The sequence below is a fragment of the Silene latifolia genome, chromosome 9, assembly GCF_048544455.1.
Source record: "Silene latifolia isolate original U9 population chromosome 9, ASM4854445v1, whole genome shotgun sequence".
In the NCBI taxonomy this organism is placed as follows: Eukaryota; Viridiplantae; Streptophyta; class Magnoliopsida; order Caryophyllales; family Caryophyllaceae; genus Silene; species Silene latifolia.
In genome coordinates, this window is record NC_133534.1 from 98,465,040 (window position 1) to 98,483,789 (window position 18,750).

The 18,750-nt window shown below is 35.8% G+C and overlaps 1 non-coding gene across 1 annotated transcript; it reads left to right on the top strand.

The window, feature by feature from the left end:
• The first annotated feature begins 15,426 nt into the window (after positions 1–15,426).
• LOC141604020 (small nucleolar RNA R71) lies at positions 15,427–15,533 on the top strand. Its single transcript, XR_012525847.1, has one exon. It is a non-coding gene; the product is annotated as a small nucleolar RNA R71 (small nucleolar RNA).
• Positions 15,534–18,750: the final 3,217 nt, after the last annotated feature.

An 18,750-nucleotide genomic window follows, 5' to 3' on the forward strand; every position in this document is an offset into this window, starting at 1 on the left:
GCTATCAGTCAGAAAATGCAGATCAACTTTCTAGTGAATGAGATGATTGTATGGTGTACACAGAGGACAGGTACGAAATTGCAAAAAGGAATACAAGCAACTCTGATGTGGGGTGTGATCTATCATGTTTGGAAGCAGAGGAATAAAAGCAACATGGAAGGGGTTCTACTAAGGCCTGAGAGGTTAGCAGACCAAGTCATTGAAGAAGTTAAAGCTAGAGTGCGAGGAAGGGATTACAAGGTTTTAACAAAAACGGACTTACACTGGTTAAGGCATAAAGAATTGTATGTATTAGATGATTAATTGATGCTTGCTCACCATTTGTAACCTTGTTTTATATCATAATATAAATATCTCACATTTTACCAAAAAAAAAAAACATTGAGATGCTGAGCTTATATTACACACTACTTAAAGAGGTTTTCAAATTGTTTTTGAAAAATGTTTTTGTTTCTTTTAAATGTTTTAGCAAAAGTATTTATTTAATAAAGAAGCCCATATTCATATAGAGTGTGATTATATTTTAATCCTATTATTAATAATCATGTTGGATCAACTTATGAGTTAAGCCATATTACTAATTAGTGTTTCTAACAAAGCATACTCTTAAACCCTAAAATCCAACCTAACTTCAAGTTAGGGGTTTCACGAAAAACGAGGCATATGAGCCGTGTTTATTTAGTGTTTGCTTAACTATAAAAGTTGTCTATTGTTAAGATTTTATTCTCTAGAATTATTTTAACATATTTTTTTATATTTAGCTTGATATGGTTGTTTATGATAAGGATATTTTTGTTATGGAAAATCCTATCATATCTTAAGATTTAAGGAAAGGATAATAAGAGAATAATTTATAAATTATCTTTTGTAATATTCTCTATTATCTCTTAGGGTTTTAAGGAATGAAATAACAAAGATATGATTTGTTTACATATCCAATATTTCGGCCATTAGGGTTTCGTGTAAACCGAGTGCCATGCTCCTTCCTTTACTATAAATACTTTACACTTTGCTACATCTGAAAGTAAGACCTTTAAGCATAATTTGATTTTATTTTATGAGCAAAAACCGTGTGTTTCAAACAAGAAAGCCGTTTTGCAATTTTCAAAAAGGTCGTGTGTTTATAAACTTGTGCATTCGTTCTTTTGTTATCGTTATAAGATAATAGTGTTTAATTGATTTCTTACTCGTTCATTAACGTGAACTTTTAGAAGAATCATTAGTCCTTCTTATTAGCATAAGTTAGTCACTCGAGTATTTAACGGTACTCACTTGAGGTACAACTAGGGTTAGTAGTACGAGCTGGGTTAGTAAATTTGTAATCCGTAGAAAGGTACTAAATTTATTAATCGAGAATAGTGGACGTAGGTTTCGATTTGTGAAATTGAACCACTTCAAAAATCCGTGTGTTTCTTTCTTTCTTTCATTTATTTGTATTGTTCTTATTCGTTGATTAGTTAATTAGTTAAAGTTTAATCAATAAACTCTAAATAACTAATTATACAATTACAATCTAAAACGTAAGTTAAAGTTTTAGTCCTCAATTCACCCCCCCCCTCTCTTGAGTATTTCGGATCGATAGACATTTCAATTGGTATCAGAGCCTCGTGCTCTTGTTTGCCTAACCGCAAAGAGGCTGATACGTCTATCTTTATTTATCTTATCGTTTTATATTCTGCTGCCTATCACGTGATAAATGGGTTCCAATTACCTCAAGTGTCCCATCTTTGATGGGAAGAATTATGGTTTATGGAAGAACATGATGACTCATTATGTGAAGGGTCATGATTGGGAGTGCTGGAGGATTATCCAAAATGGACCGCATAAAATTTTGGTTGCATCCGCTGAAGGCACTACCTATGAGAAAAAGGAAGAGGATTACATCGAGGTTGACTACAAGAAGGCCTAAAAGAATTCTAAAGCTATAAGAATATTGCATAACGACATGACTACTACAGAATTCGATCTCTTCTCTTCGTGCTCAACGGCCAACGAAATATGGGACGACCTTGAACTAGCTTATGAAGGTTGCTGAGGAGATTCTTGATGTTGCTGAGGAAAATCATATTCTAAAGGCAAAAGCTAAGAAGTTGAAGTCTAAAGTTATAGCTGATAAAGCTACAACTTTAGATACTGCTAATGCTGAGAAGAAGGAACTAGAGTCTAAAGTTATAACTAATGAGGCTATAACTTCAGATCTAAAGGTTAATATTAAGCACCTTCAAGCCAAAGTTATAGCTACTGAAGCTATAACTTTAGAACTTAGAAAAGCCAAAGAACTTTTAGAGACTAAAGTCACATCTAATGAAGCAGTGATTTAAGACCAAAAGAAATACATAGATTCTCTCATAATGCGCAATTGAAGGAATCTAAAACTGACATGATCAATGTTAAGACAAAAACATTCGGATGTTGTACTTATTCTAAACAAAAGGTTCCAAGAATTTCGTGAAAATTTCAAGAAGGATAATGTCGTAGATCACACGATATGTCATGAGGAGATTAAAACCCTAAAGGACTTACTTCTATACGAAAGAAAGGTCCATGACAAGTGGGAAGGTAGCACATAAGTCCTAAACTTCCTAATCGAACAATCTGACAATAATATGAAGATGGGGTTAGGACATGAGTGGTACAGCCGTAGAGATCACTCTAATTGCAAATCAACACCTTCAGATTATGATTTCAGAAAAAGAAAATATGCCGATCTTCCTGAATATCTGATTTGCAATTATTGTGGTCATACGGGTCACATCCAAGACAATTGTGTCAAATGTGTACGTGATATACGAAAAAATACCGAATTTTTTAAAACGGTTGACACAACAGTCGAGGACGAGGTATCCCCTATAAATGAACCTAAAGATGAAAGGAATAATAACTTTCGTTGGTTCTACGATATGGCTTTTGATTACACCAAAATGCCTAGAACCTCACAAACTCCTTGTTTGTCTAAACAAAGTAAACCTAAACACAAGGAGAATGGATATGTGAGACCTAGAGAATCCCTAGACCTAGAGAAATCCCTAAACCTAGAAGTCCTCATAAACAAAACTACCCAAGGTTTAGAAATATGACCATTAGACAAGTTTGGGTACGAAAGGATTTAGTATGTAGTAACTAACCGTAAAGGACCCAACCTAGTTTGGGTACCTAAAAACTGTATCTAAACCTTTTGCAGGTAATAGTGAAAAAAAAATAATCAATGGTATCTTGACAGTGGATGCTCAAGACACATGACTGGAGATAAGAACTTGTTTCTTTCACTCAAACCCTTCAATGGAGGAAAAGTGACGTTTGGGGACAACAAGAAGGGCAAAGTGATTGGTGTGGGCAAAGTTGGAGTCTCCAAATCACACGCAATCAGTGATGTTTATCTAGTGGATGGTCTCAAGCATAATTTATTTAGCATATCTGAACTATGCGACAAAGGTAACAAGGTTATTTTTCATACAGATGTTTGTCGTATTATTATTGAAGGTACGAGTAATATTATCCTTGAAGGTCATAGGAAAATAAATGTATCTATGGTAGATTTAAATGTCGTGCCTACTAACTCTTTTACATGCATGAAAGTTACACTTGATGATCCCTGTTTATGGCACAAGCGCTTTGGTCACATTAGCTCACTTACGTTAAACAAACTCAAGACATGGGACTTGGTCGAAGGACTACCTAAGATCAGGTTCGATCAAGAAAAGATGTGTGACACTTGTGCACGCTGCAAATATGTGAGATCATCGGTCAAACCTAAAAGAGTGGTAAGCACGAATCAAGCCTTGGAATTGGTACACATGGACTTATGTGGTCCTATGAAGGTAAGAAGTAGAGGAGGATCCAGGTATGTCTTTGTCCTCGTATATGACTACTCAAGGTATGTATGGCCTATCTTTCTTCATTCAAAATATGAGACTTTTGATGAATTCGTTTGTCTTATGAAACTTGTTCAAAATAAATATAAGACTAACCTTGTGTCTATTCGTACGGATCATGGCACTGAATTTGATAATCAAGCCTTTATAGAATAGCGTAGAGTTAATGGTGTAGGACATAATTTTTCCACACCAAGAACTCCTCAACAAAATGGTGTCGTTGAACGTATGAATAGAACACTAGAGGATATGGCTCGTACAATGCTCTTATGTAGTGGTTTACCTCGTAATATTTTGCCTGAACCTATTAGCACTTCATGTTATATCCATCATCGTGCTATGATAAGACCTATCCTTAAGACAACCCCTTATGAACTTCTAAGAGGTCGTAAACCTAATATCTCTCATCTTCGTTGTTTTGGGAGTAAGTGTTTTGTTTATAACAATGGTAAAAATAGGTTAAGTAAGTTAGACCCTAGGAGTGATGAGGCTATTTTTATAGGATACTCATATCATAGCAAAGCTTATAAGGTTTTCAACAAAATAAGACTTTGCATCAAAGAAAGTATTCATGTTATTTTTGATGAAGATAACGTGTTCGATAAGCCCTTACAGGATGAGGAAAAAGATTTGAATGAACCTGACTTTCGTCTTGACAGAGATGATCCCCCAGAATTGGAAATGGAGGACAATGAGATTGAAGGAATTAATGATGAGCTTAATCATCCTTCTAAAAATAAAGAGGAGAAAACGAAAGTTATAGTTGATGATACTATAACATTGTCTCAAGAAAAGGATTCCCAATCCAATGTTATAGATGATGTTACTATAACATTGAATCCAAATCAAGGTAATGAGTCCGAAGTTATACCTGACTCTACTACAACACCTGGATTGGATTCAGGGGGAACGTCCCTAATGTTGGATCAAGCTCAAATAATGAAGAACCAAGTACTTCAACAAAGTGGAAATTCAAGAGTTCACATCCAATGGATAATATTCTCGGCTATATTAAGAAGGGAGTCCAAATGCGACGATCTTTAAACAATTTCTGCTCGTTCTATTCGTTTCTATCTATAATCGAACCAACAAATATTAAGGAAGGTCTCGCAGAATCATATTCAATTATAGCTATGCAAGAAGAACTTCAACAATTCGAACGTAACAAATTTTGGCACTTAGTTCCTAGACCCAAGGACCGATCTATAATTGGAACAAGATGGGTATTCATAAATTAACTAGATGATGCTAGGGTCATTGTTCGAAATAAGGCAACATTGATGGTACAAGGTTATAATCAACAAGAAGGAATAGACTATGACGAGACCTTTGCACCTGTATCTCGTCTTGAAGCTATTAGACTTCTGATAGCATTCGCAGCTCATAATGGAATGAAGCTCTTTCAAATGGATGTCCAGACCGCGTTTCTAAATGAGTATCTACAGGAAGCAGTCTTCGTAGAACAACCTCCTAGATTTAAGGATAGCAAATTTGAAGACCATGTCTTTAAATTAGACAAAGCCCTGTATGGATTAAAGCAAGCACCAAGGGCCTGGTATGACAGATTATCAAAATTTCAACTTGACAGTGGATTTAAGAGAGGATTTGTTGATAAAACCCTATTCCTAAAATCCGAGGGTACTGGCCTTTTGGTTGTTCAAATCTACGTTGATGATATTATTTTTGGAACAACCAACCGCAGTCTATGCAAGTATTTTTCGTAGTTGATGACTTCCGAATTTGAGATGAGCATGATGGGAGAATTAAAATTCTTCCTAAGTCTGCAAATTCAACAAACTGAGGAAGGAATCAAAATTCATCAATAGAAATATATTAAGGAATTAATTCGAAAGTTCGGTATGGAAAATTCCCATGCTATGTCTACTCCAATGGTCGCAGACAAGAAATAAACTTTAGATGAAGACGGTAAGTCAGTTGATGAAACAACTTACCGAGGAATGATTGGGTTATTGCTATATTTAACTGCAAGTAGACCAGATATCATGTTTAGCGTATGCGTTTGTACGAGATATCAATCATCTCCTAACGGATCGCATATGACGGCCGTAAAGAGAATTTTACGATATCTTATTGGCACGGCCAACCTTTGTTTATGGTATCCTATGGAAGGCAAATTTTGATCTTGTCGGATATTCAGATGCCGATTACGCAGGATGCTCCTTAGACAGAAAAAGTATGTCAGGTGTTGCCACGTTCGTTCGACCTTGCATTATCACATGGGGTTCAAAGAAGCAGAATTCAGTTTCCCTTTCAACTGCAGAAGCCGAATATATTGCAGTAGGACTGGCATGTACTCAATTATTAAGCCATAATTATGTTATTATGGTATTGACGTAGGTTGTATTCCTATTTTATGTGATAATACGAGTGCTATTATTATTTCTGTAAACCCTGTGCAGCACTCGCGTACCAAACACATTGACATTAGACACCATTTTATACGAGACCATGTTGAAAAAGGGAATATAAAACTTGAATTTTGTAGTACTGAGAAACAATGAGCAGACATTCTGACAAAATCATTAGCTAGAGAACGTTTTGAGACTTTACGGTTGGAAATTAGTTTAATCGGTGGTACCTAAGCTTCTATAAAACTTTTTTGTCTCAATGATTGATTAGTAAAGATAAGATTGTATGATTGTGTCCGTATATTGCGTTGCATGAATATTTACGTTTATAGAAATTTGTTTATCGTATATATTCTATTTGTATTTAAGAATTTGAGTAGCATAAAAATTTTATCTTTTACCAAAATTGAGATACACCATATTTTTTTATTTTCCAAAATTTTATCAAAATGTTTCCTAAATCTCTATACTATATCTCGTCTAACCATATCTATCCTAAACTGGTCCGGTTTAAACTCGTCGTCAAAAGCTACCAACCAAAAAAATATTTATAACTTCACAAACTACTCTTAGCAAAGAGGCAAGTAAAGGTCGGATGCCAAGGGACGGGTATTGACGTAGGATTCTCAATTGCAAATGGTTTTTGTCTTAGGGTGTCACAATTTGGGTTGAGATAGGAGATCAACTAAACTAATCAACAAGATGAAAAAAAACAAAGTAAAGCAAATAGAGGGGTTGTAAACAATTGATTAAAAGCACTAGGGTGTCATGGGTTCATATAGGATTCATGGGAGTAAATCATACAAACATGTTCTCAATTATATAGCAAGCACTTATTGTTGTGATGGGATCGAGTTGGTGTATAAGCTTACATTCCCTAAGAAGGTTTGGGTCCCGGAGCCGAATCGATTAGATTGTATAACACCTACAAGTCGACTTAATCCTTCCTATTCAACTATATGCATGGTCTAATGAGGCTCGAGTTGGTGTATAAGGTTACAAGCCTCATTGAAAAGATAGGTGATGGTAAAAAATGCAAGGATTCATAGGCTCGCATTTCCTCAAACATAACATGTGCATAAGTTGAAATCACAACATGCAAGTAATTTAATTATGAAACATATTAGATTAAGCGTGAATCATTCCCCATGTTGGTTTCCCCTAATTCCCCATTAACCCTAGCTAAGGGAAGTACTCACTCATGATCAAGTTTAACTTGTTAATAAGGTTATCAATCATACTAACAAGGCAAAACATGATGAATAAATGAAAGTGATTTACAATAATTAAACAAGTTTAAGAGAGAATTATACCTATGAAGATGATTCCAAATAATAAACAAAGAATAATAGAAGTACTTGATGATTGATGGAAGGTTGTCAATCCTCCAATTAAACCCAAATAATCTTCTAATTACCCAAAATAAAGGATGAACAATAGAGAAATTAAGGAAAGATTAAGATTGCTTAATATTGAGAAACTGTATTACATCTAAATTAAGACTAATTTGAGAGAATTACAAAGTGATTACGGATGGATTAAGAGAGTATTAGAATTCATGCCAATCTAGGTAGTACAAAGGGGTATTTATACTAAAGATTAGGTACAAAGATTAGGGTTACTAAGGGCTTAAATGACTATTAAGACCCCAAGAAAAGTTGAGGAAATGCACCTCTCGAAGGAAATGAGCATATTCCCGTGCTAGTCTTGCCACGATCCGCCCGTCGTGTGTTGTGGCACGGGCTCTCTCTCTTAGGAACCTCTCGGATCCAGGGGAAGACGCTCGGCTCCTTGCGTTGCAATCCGGTCGTCTTGGGCACAAGACGCCCAGATCTTACTGTTGTGAGACGCCCGGATCGTGCATGATCGACTCGGATTCCTGGACAGACAGCTTCTCTTCTTGTCCTTCCCAACAATCCGCAAGGATCGTGTTGGGGATGCAAGGATCCTTTCACATTGCCCATTTCACTTTATTATCTATTTAGGCCTCTAGTATTGGTCTTCTCTTTGATGCTTGGTCATTAGATGCGATCAATTTAGTTCCATTTCGCCTCATAAATACAAGGTTAGCACTCCTTTCCTACCAAGGAGACAAAACCTCAAAGAATATGCAAAATGGGAAACTAAAGATAGTAAATGACCCAATTATGTGCTATAAAGCATAGGAACGAGGTTAATTCGGGGACTAAATGTGCTCAAATATGAGTCACATCAAACATCCCTAAACCGAACCTTTGCTCGTCCCGAGTAAAGAGGTGACTACAACTAGGACCTTTATTTTAACTAACCTACTAATATAACCGATATGAGATAATTAGCGGGTCTCACTCCGCCCCTTCAACTCACAACAAGACAACCATGAGGTAATATGCCTTCCTGCATGGCAAAGTGGGTCTTGCCAAAATGGTGATACATCCAAGCATTAAGCACGCAAAAGAAAATAATGGATGCATCTACAAAAATGAATAGCCACTTTCCCCATCTAAGTGGCGGAAATTATCTACAAGGGAAGCAATCTAAGGGTATACACTGCATCATAGATACGGTTTCTTCAAACTACTAAGCCTAGCAGGATACCAATAAATCACCTTCAAGTTGTGTCAAGCTAGGGTACCTTTGTCCTCAATTGTTAAATGCTTTTGTCAAGAGTAGACTCCCTATGTTGTTAGAAACACTGGAGGATCACGGAATTCCCCTTCTTGCCTAGACAAGACGAAGGGTCGTCCCCTCTCTACCATGCAAAAAAGTGGATTCGAAGGAAAAAGGGATCAATATGTTTTGAGTTTCATATGGGAGTTTGCTTTTGATGTTGTTATTCCCCCCAATTTCTTATGGCATTTGACATTTTGAGAACACTTTCTTTTTGCCATTTCTTTGATGTTTGGCATTTCAATAATTGACAAATTTCAACTTTTTGCATTTTCTTTTGAACATTTTCAAAGTTACCTCATTTGTAGAGAGGGTGCTTATATTTGAAGTATAGGAGTTCTTATTTTTGTAATCCTCTTTTTTTTTTTTTATGCAAATTGCAAACTTTTTTCATTTTCATTTCAATGCTTGAACTCAAATTTTGATAATTTTTGTGCCCATTCCCTTTTGTTGACAAAATTATGGTATAATGTTGAAGATGGTTGCATGGTTTCAAGGGTCACCTTGGATTAAACGGTAGCTAAGGAGTTATCACACCACAAGGTACTCTTGATTAGGCCTTAATCCATGGGTCAAAGGATACTAGCATGACACATCCTAGGGTGTTTTACAAGTATTCTAACAAGCAAAGTCTTAAGAAGAAAAAGCATCTACTATGGCCTATATACACTTGTCAAGCTTCCCAAGTAGACGGATTCACAAAATTTTCTAATATGCAAACTACATGCCATGATGTAACTAACATACATACATCCTAATGCAAATGATTATACCAACTAGTATGACATATAAACTAAATGCAACTCCCATAATCACATTGGTGAATTCCGCATCAATCAAAATAAAGCCATATAGTCATTAACATAGAGAGGAAAAAGGAGATTGGAAAGATCATACCATGCGGTCTTCATGATCCTCATGTCTCGGATGTAGCGTAGTTGATCAATGTGATAGAAGGACAAACAAACACAATATATACAAAATATATACAATTCTACACTATAAAGGAATGAACATATTTTTGTATTTTTCAATTTTTCAAATTTTTATGGTTTTTATGTTTATGAAATAAAAAAAGACATGTTTTTGTATTTTTCAAAAAAATTCAATTTTTATCATTTTTGATTTAGAAGTCAAGTTAGAATTTCCCATCCCACACTAGTATGGGCATTGTCCTCAATGGCCAAAACGATAGGAAATTATGCAAGCTAAATGAGAATGCATGATTTCTACACTACTATGCAAGCTACATGACATATACACAAGTGATGCATTCTATACTACACTATATGATGCATGAATTTATTGGTTGGAGAGCTAATTTAAATTAACTCCCAATGCTTGTGCTTGAACATCCCCAAACCAAGTAAGACACTATTTCTAGTGTAAAAATGGGAAAGTTCATGCACAAGTATGCAATGCATGAAACTAGTTTGTCATTTTGGATTGTACAAGTGGGAACAATATGAGACACCTCAATAAGACCGAGCTGGGAGTCCTCTAAGTGTTGCTAGGACTCAAACAAATGATCAAGATAAAAAATTTTGAAAACAAGAGAAATAAACAAAGCTAGAGGAGGTGTAGGAAACTCCCAATGGATTGTGGCATCCTCCAAAAATCTTGTAAATCCTCAATTGTCGCTCATGGCGACATCCCCATCACTACCATCGCTATCATCATCATCTTCCTCATTATTATCATCATCATCTACCTCCATGGACCCGGAGGCTTCACCATCATCTTCATCACTTGAGCTTTGCACTTCTTCCTCTTCTTCCCCATGACAAGAGTCACTACCTTCCCCGCTCTCAACAACAATCTCCTTCCCCTTAGCAACTTCACTATCCACGATGGAATCTCAAGGAGCATTTGGAAATAATACTTCCCTATCCACCAAACTAGGCAAAGGACATGTAGGATCAAGGAGTCCTTGCATAGCTAGATGAAGGAGGGGTGGATATTGAGCCCGGTAAGCATTGACTCGATCTTCATAAGCTTGCTTATGCATGTGTTGCAATAATTGGGTCAAGTAGTCGTTGCCTACCACGACATTAGTGCCAATTGGTGTGAATTCACGGTAGGCAAATGGATAAGGTGGAGTCACAATAGAAGAGGAGGAGGGCTTGGCATTAGATTTCCTATGTTGCTTTATAATCATCTCGGCTTCATCGGAGACTGGTAGAAGGTAGCTTGGACTTCGGACATTGATGCGCATATCTTGCTTGGAAATATGTAGGACTTAGCTTCTTTAGTGAGCGACTCATACTTGTTGTCAAGATTATCATTCTTGACCAAATGGAACTTGTTGACCATAGTGGCCATATCAAGATGGTTGCCACCCTTAACCGGTTTATATGTCTTATCTTTGTTGAAATGCGGGTGAAAGTGTTTTGCTAACCATGTTACTAATCCTCCATTAACAATAAAAGCCGCTCCATCTTTACCATGGTCAGTCGTAAGCCACCGTTCAAGTAAGAGTTGAAGTATGTTGTATTCCTTGGTGAACTTTTTGTTGACATTCATGGTGGATTCAAGGTAGATAAAGTCGATTTCGGTAAAATGATTAGTGCCCTTTCTTGCAATTAAAGTGTTGCCCACAACCTTATGCCACACTCTTATGCCCGGATGGTGGACATAAAGAACATGACACTCATGGAAGGATTCAAATTTTCTCCCGGTGATTGCTTTCCATAGTGGTACGGAGTCATATTTCGAAGGCTTCTTCACATAAGGAGAATGGTCTTTAAGACCAAACAACTTGCCAAACTCATCCAAAGAAATTTTTCTATCCTTGTTTTCTAGACGGAATTCAACATTTTTCCGAGTCTCTACCTTAGTGACTTTCAAAGAGCTTATAAAGTTTATGGTAAGGGTAAATCAATTATTGCATATCAAAGAGTGTTTTCAACTTCATAGACTCGAAAAAATTCTTAGTCCTCTCAAGAACACCCAATTTGGCTAAAGCATCTTGACATATAAATTTGGTAGGCAAAATTGTCTTCCTAGTAAGGGATACAAATGCTTTTCTATGGGAATCGTCTGTGAAAGTTACCTCCGGATAATCTTGCAATTGTTCAATGACCGGAGTAGGAGTAGCTTCCACCATAGGAGTAGCAACTTCTTGAATCTCCACCCTTGCTTGATGCACTACCATAGCCTTTGAGACTAAAAGAGCTTGTTGCCTTTTGGAAAGATTTGATGTTGTGGGCGCCTTGTTTCCACCTTTTGTTCTTGCCATGTTCTCCTTGTCAAGATTGTATCAACAAACCAAAGTTTTGCTTGAATGCTTCTAGTCTCCTCATGCTCCAATTAATCCCTAATCGATTTTGGAATTTTCGAAATTGACTTGAAACCCAAGAAAATCGATTCAATTTTTTGAGGATTTTGATGTTTGGTTGGTGTTTTGTTGATAAAGGACTAATTTGATTGTGATTTTAGGAAGTTTGGGTTTGATTTTGGTAAATTTGGTTGAGGAATTTGTGTTTTGTTGATGAAGGGATTGGGGGTTTTAAAGGAGAAAGGTGTGTGTTTGTGTTTTGAAAGAAAGAAATGAATTGGGGATGAGGAGATTTTAATCCCGTGATATATGCATTCAGCAGTAGGAGACAGGCGTCTTGGGCTGGGCACGTTCAGATCCTTAGTCAGTAAGCTTTGTAATTTCTAACCCGTGCTGAGACGCGCGGATTCTTCAGGAGACGAGTGGATTTCTGCAGGAGACGCTCGTCTTCACCTAGGGACGCTCGGATTTTTAAACAACAATGAACTTAAACTTTTGAAGCAGTCAGGACGCGCAGATTGCTCCTGAGACGAGCGGCTTCAGGACTGGGACGGGCGTCTTCTATGTAGTCTGCTCAAATTTTTAAACAGACCAAATTTTTCATTCTCAACACTCCCAAGACGAGCGTCTTAGTAGCCAGGACGCTCAGATTACTTCCAAGATGAGCGGGTTCCCTTTGGGACGCTCGGATTTCTTCCTATACCCACGAATACAGTTCCACCCGTGGAGATTTTCATTTCCCATGGCATTCTTTCTTCATTCCTTTGTTCATCATTATGGGTGCACTATGGAGGCTCGGATAGCCTAGGCAATTTCTATCTCCACAATAGATCAGACACTACACATCAAAGCACATTAAAATACCTCCCTCACTTTCTCTCAAAATTAAAATCTTGATCAAAGTATGAAATTCAAAATCCAAAATTGACAAAAAAAAATGCAATACAATAATTAAAATGCAAGTTAAGTGTTAGAATATTTACAAATGGTGGTTTATGGAGGACTCCACCAAACCCTCATTCTTGAATGAGATGTCAAGGGGGCATAGCCAAGGTGTTGTTGATGTTGCTCAACACCTTGTAGAAGTAGTCAAAGGCTTGTTCATTGTCATTATAAAGATCTTCAATAGAACTTTGCACATTGTGTTCTTCAAGGTGGTGACCCATGTCAAAGTGATGAAAGGGATCAACAAAGCCTTGGTCTAAGGTCATAGCATTGCCAATGTAGGGATTGACTAGTCCTTTGAATTCGTCATCCCAGAGACCACATACTTCATTAGCTTGCTCTCCAATTGTATCATGACTTGTGGAAACAACTCCTCTTTCTTGTTGTCATGGCCAATGGAGCCTTCTTCCTTACTTGTCATGATTGGTGGTGAGCTATTCAAGCTCTCATTGTTGTTGAAATTCCCTTGCTCTCCGGATAGAGCATCTTGAGGATTGTCCACTTTCTTCTTCCATATGTGTGATGATTCTTTACCCATAGCTTGATCTTTGCATTGAGATGCCAACTTCTTCCTACCACTTTCTCGGCTATAATGATCGACCATAAAACATGGCTCATGTAGTCGCGGAGCTCGCATTGTCTTGTCAAGATTAAAAGTGATTGTCTCATCCCCCACTTCAAGTGTAAGCTCTCCATGTTTCACATCAATTACCCCTCCCGCGATGTCCAAGAAAGGTCTTCCGAAAATGATAGGAATGTTGGAATCCTCCTCCATGTCAACAATGACAGTCTACCGGGATGAACAATTTGCCAATTCTCACGGGCACATCCTCCCATACCCCTAAAGGTATCTTTGTTGATTGATCTGCCATTTAAAGGGTAATGTTGGTGCATTTGAGTTCTCCCATTCCTAGCCTCTTGCATACCGAGTATGGCATGACACTCACACTTGCTCCAAGGTAACAAAATGCTTTGTTGATTGTAGTGTCGCCAATGGTGCATAGAATAGAGAAGCTTCCCGGATCTTTGAGTTTTGGAGGTGAACTTCCTTGAAGAATATTGCACTACTCACTTTAGTGAATCCAATAGTTTCTAGCTTCCGGATGAACTTCTTCTATGTAAGAATATCTTTCATGTACTTTATATAGGCCGGAACATGATTAATCAATTCCGTGAATGGGCTTGAGACTTCTAAGTTCTTCAAAATTTCCATGAACTTTCCAAGTTGTTCATCAAACTTAGGCTTAGCTTGACGACTTGGGAATGGAAGTCTAATCACAATAGGCTCTCTTTCCTTAGCCTTCTCTTCAATCTTCTTCTTTGAAACTTCTTGGATGGTGGATTCTTCTTCTTCCTTAGAGTTCTCCACAACTCTTTGCTTGTCACTACCATCCACAATGTCTTCATCAATTGGCCTCTTCGACCGTTCATACCTCGTACCACTCCTCAAATGGATGGCACTAACCGACTCAGGTCTAGGGGGATTACTTTGAGGTGGTAATTGCCCCTTTTGTCTTTGAGAGCTAGAAGATGCTAATTGAGTCATTTGGGTTTCTAGCATTTTGGTGTGGGCTAGGATGTTGTTGATGGTGATGTCTTTGGCTTGGCTATCTTTTTGCATTTGGGTGAAAATTTTTGTTGATTCTTTTGCATTTGGAGGACCGCTTTTTGAACATCAAAGCTTTGGTCATCGGATCGATTGTATGAAGGTTTATTTCGATAACCTTGGCTTTGGTTGTAAAAGGGTCTTTGAGCTTGATTTCTCATTGGAGGTGGGGTGTATGTTGGTTGAGGGTTTTGAACATTTTAGCTTTTGTATGAAAGGTTGGGATGGAATTTGCTATTCTCATTGTAATAGTTGGAATAAGGGGTGGCGCTCTTGTATGCTTGGAAAGCATTCACTTGTTCACTTGTTCCCCTACATTCACTTTGGTCATGTCCCAAAGTTCCACAACTCTCACATACTCCACTTGGAATTGAGGATGATGCCACCATAGCATTAACATGTTGTTTGGGAGATTTGGAAGGTTCATCAAGCTTAGCCATAGCCTTCTCAAACTTCAAATTGATGGTATCAATATGAGCACTTAGTTGAGCGCCCAATTGAGTGATGGAATCTACCTCATGCTTTCCTCCTCTAGTGGCTTTTCGAGGCCTACTATATTGTGAATTATGAACCGCCATCTCTTCAATTTGGGCCCATGTTTGATTGTCATCAACTTCGGTAAACATAACATAGGATCCCATATTGAGAATGTTGCGGGAGTCTTCATATAGACCATTCCAAAATTGTTGCACAAGGAACCACTCATTAAGTCCATGGTGTGGAAAAGAACGACAAGTGTCCTTAAATCTCTCCCATGCTTCACACAATGATTCCTCATCCCTTTGCTTGAACCAGGTGATTTGGGCTCTCAACATGTTAGTCTTCCCCGGAGGATAGAATTGTTGGAGTATGTGTCCTCGACAATAATGCGATCACGTGTTTAAATCTCATATTAAGAATGCATGAGCGAAAGTAATATTTTATTGTCAACTGATCCACATTAATCGGTAATGATTGGCTGACTAGAGTTTGACATTACTGTCGTTTGACGGTGGTGATCAGTTGATCCCTTAAGGTCATACCTCTAGGGTAACACTCTTAATTGATAAATTAATTAATTGTATGATGATACAAGTTAGTTAATTCCTTAAAATTGAACTAATGATTTTGTGAGTGATAATAAGTATCTTATTGTAATTCGATTAAATAAGATCGTACTAAGTAATTAAATTGATTAATTACTTGGGTTTATTTATTGTTTATGAAACAATTAAAATAAGAATGAATCGTTTATTATAAATACAAGTTGTTGTGATTTATAATACTATGACTCATTTTAAGTACTTGTAATTGTGAATTACTAGTTAATTTTGTATGTGATTTATTTTGTTTATATATAATGATTTTTAATAAGTTAAAAATGCATTATTTAATTACATGTCTAGTAACATGAACAAAATGTCGCACTATACAAATTGACAATTGACAAACTTAAAATGGACCATTTTAAGTCCATTGTGCCGTGTAAATGGAGGGTGTAGGGTTTGGTTGTGTTTTGTTCTATTAATTAGAGGGAACATAATGATGCCCTACTAATAATAGGCTTGCATGGCTACATCTTGAGAAGAACAAACTTGAAAAGAATTGGGCACTCTTCCCTCTACCCACCCGGCTACCCTATGCAAAAGATGAGATGTTTTTCTCTTCTTATTTATCATTCATTCTTACAAAATTATCAATATTGATAATTAGAATATCTCTCTAATAGTTTTAGAAGATATCAGAAGAAAAACTCACAAATCTCTAATATTATTCCACCATTACTAGAAGTAGTCAAATATAATATTAGTATCAATTTTAGGGCACTTATACTAATTTCTAGAAACAAATTAGTAAAAGTATTAAGTGGGTTATCTTGGTACAAATCCTTAAGGATTAGATTCTAATATTGGGTCTAAATTCACCGTTGGAGCACTCGGATTTTTACGAAGACTAATTTGGTAGGAGACCAATTACTATACCCATTTCGGCCCTCATTGTAAGTAGATCGGTTTTCTTCTTACTTTGCATTATATTGTTATGCATGCATAAGATCTTATTATTTTATGATTAAAATAAATTTATATAGTTATAAGAAGTATCTAATAAGAGGTTAATGAATATCTCAATTGGTATCAGAGCAATAGTTGTTGCATGCATAATCGGTTATAGTTTTTCCGAGTTAAATTATTAACATATAACACTAGGAATTTGTGTTTTTGTGAGGATAAATACCACGAATTTTTTGGCATGAATAACATTCTGGTCCTAAATTGATTTTAGGTCATTTTGATGATTTATGGTATTTTATTACTCTTTAATATGATTTTTTAGTATTTTTATTACATTTTATTTAATAAAATGACACTTAAAATACTAAAATTAGTTAGACTATAATTCTGACCTTGAAATTTAACACAAACTCACATGCATATTTTAAACATTGTATGTAAAATTTCGTATAAAAGGGTTTTATATTGCATGATTTATGATTTTTACATGATAAAAATTGATTAAATAGAGGTTTTTTGGTCAAAAATAGTTAGACTTCGTCTCTGCCCATGAAATTTTAGTATGTTGTCACATGTAATATTTACACACTGTATGTAAATTTTGAGATAAAATGGTTTTATTTTGCATGATTTAGGATTTTTAGATGTAAAAATCACATAAATAGTGACTATTTTAGCAAAAATAGCTAAAATGAATTTTATGGCATGAAATTTTTTCCCAATATTTTATATGTGATATGAACATCAGATCTACAGTTGCATGTCAAATTTCGTTCTATTTGGATGTTTATTAATTTTATATTATAAAATTGATAAATAACAACTTTAAATAGTCATAATTATAAATTTGATTTTTGGGCTTGAAAGTTTGTCATTTCCAGGTTCTAGAAATTTATATAGAATATTCAAAATTTTAAATTTTTATTTTTACATAAATTTATGTTTAATTTGGAATTAAAAGGTTAAAGTTATGTATTATGCGATTTTTTTGTGAAATAAGTTGAATATATTCTATGGGCAAGTTTTATAAAAATTTTGGAATGTTTGGAATTTTCCAAAATATAAAAAATTATGATTTTGAAATTTTTCGAATTTGTATGACTTTTTGGGAATTATTTCTTTATTATTATGAATAATAGTGTTTAAAGAGCAATAATAAAATATCAAGTTGAATTATTGTCAAATATTTAGTGAAGACTAAATTTTTGATTCCTAAGAAGGTTGGGGTAATTAACTTGAACATAGATTTGATTTATGTAATATTGTGTGATTTTAATAAGTTAATAGTCACAATTATCCATAAAACCGGACCGAATATACGATATTAACTTAAATAGGGTGATTTGGCACATCACAGGGCATGTTTCATACATATATTAATGCTGCATTTTATTATGATTGTCATATCTTAATTTATATAACTTTTGAATTATGTAATTTGTACTTAGTATGGCCTTAGTTTTTAATTGATATTTCCCGAAATGAATGGGGATATCGATTGGGTTGTAATTAATGTGATCTTGTATCAATTTTATTTTTATTTTTAATTTTCTTTTTATAATGTGTAAAGTAGAAAAGCTATGTAATTTATTTATCCCGGAGATCGTTGAAGACGGTGCCATTCGGAAAGGCGTTCCGACAAAGACGGTGTTGCCTTGGAGTGCGTGCCAAATGAAGTTCAAGGGACCAAAGGAGTTGGTTTCCGAATTTGTAAATAGTTTATTAGATTTACTATTTTAGGAAGAACATACTAGGATTTTATCTTTTTGCTTAGCATTTATTTTATATGTTTGCATGCATAGCCAAATCGCCATAACAACACATGTATATTATATTTAAGCGAGTCATCGACCGTGTCAATTATAATTATCGTAGTTCACCGCTTTAGTTCACTTAAAATGAGATAGATAATAAATTGACAAGACCTCTCACTAAATAATAATTGAGAATTAGCCTTACCAAATAGTAGAACCATGAGTCCCAATTTCGTAAGGAAGGAGGCTCGGCTCACCGGGGTGCTTAAGTTGTTACGTTGGGTTAG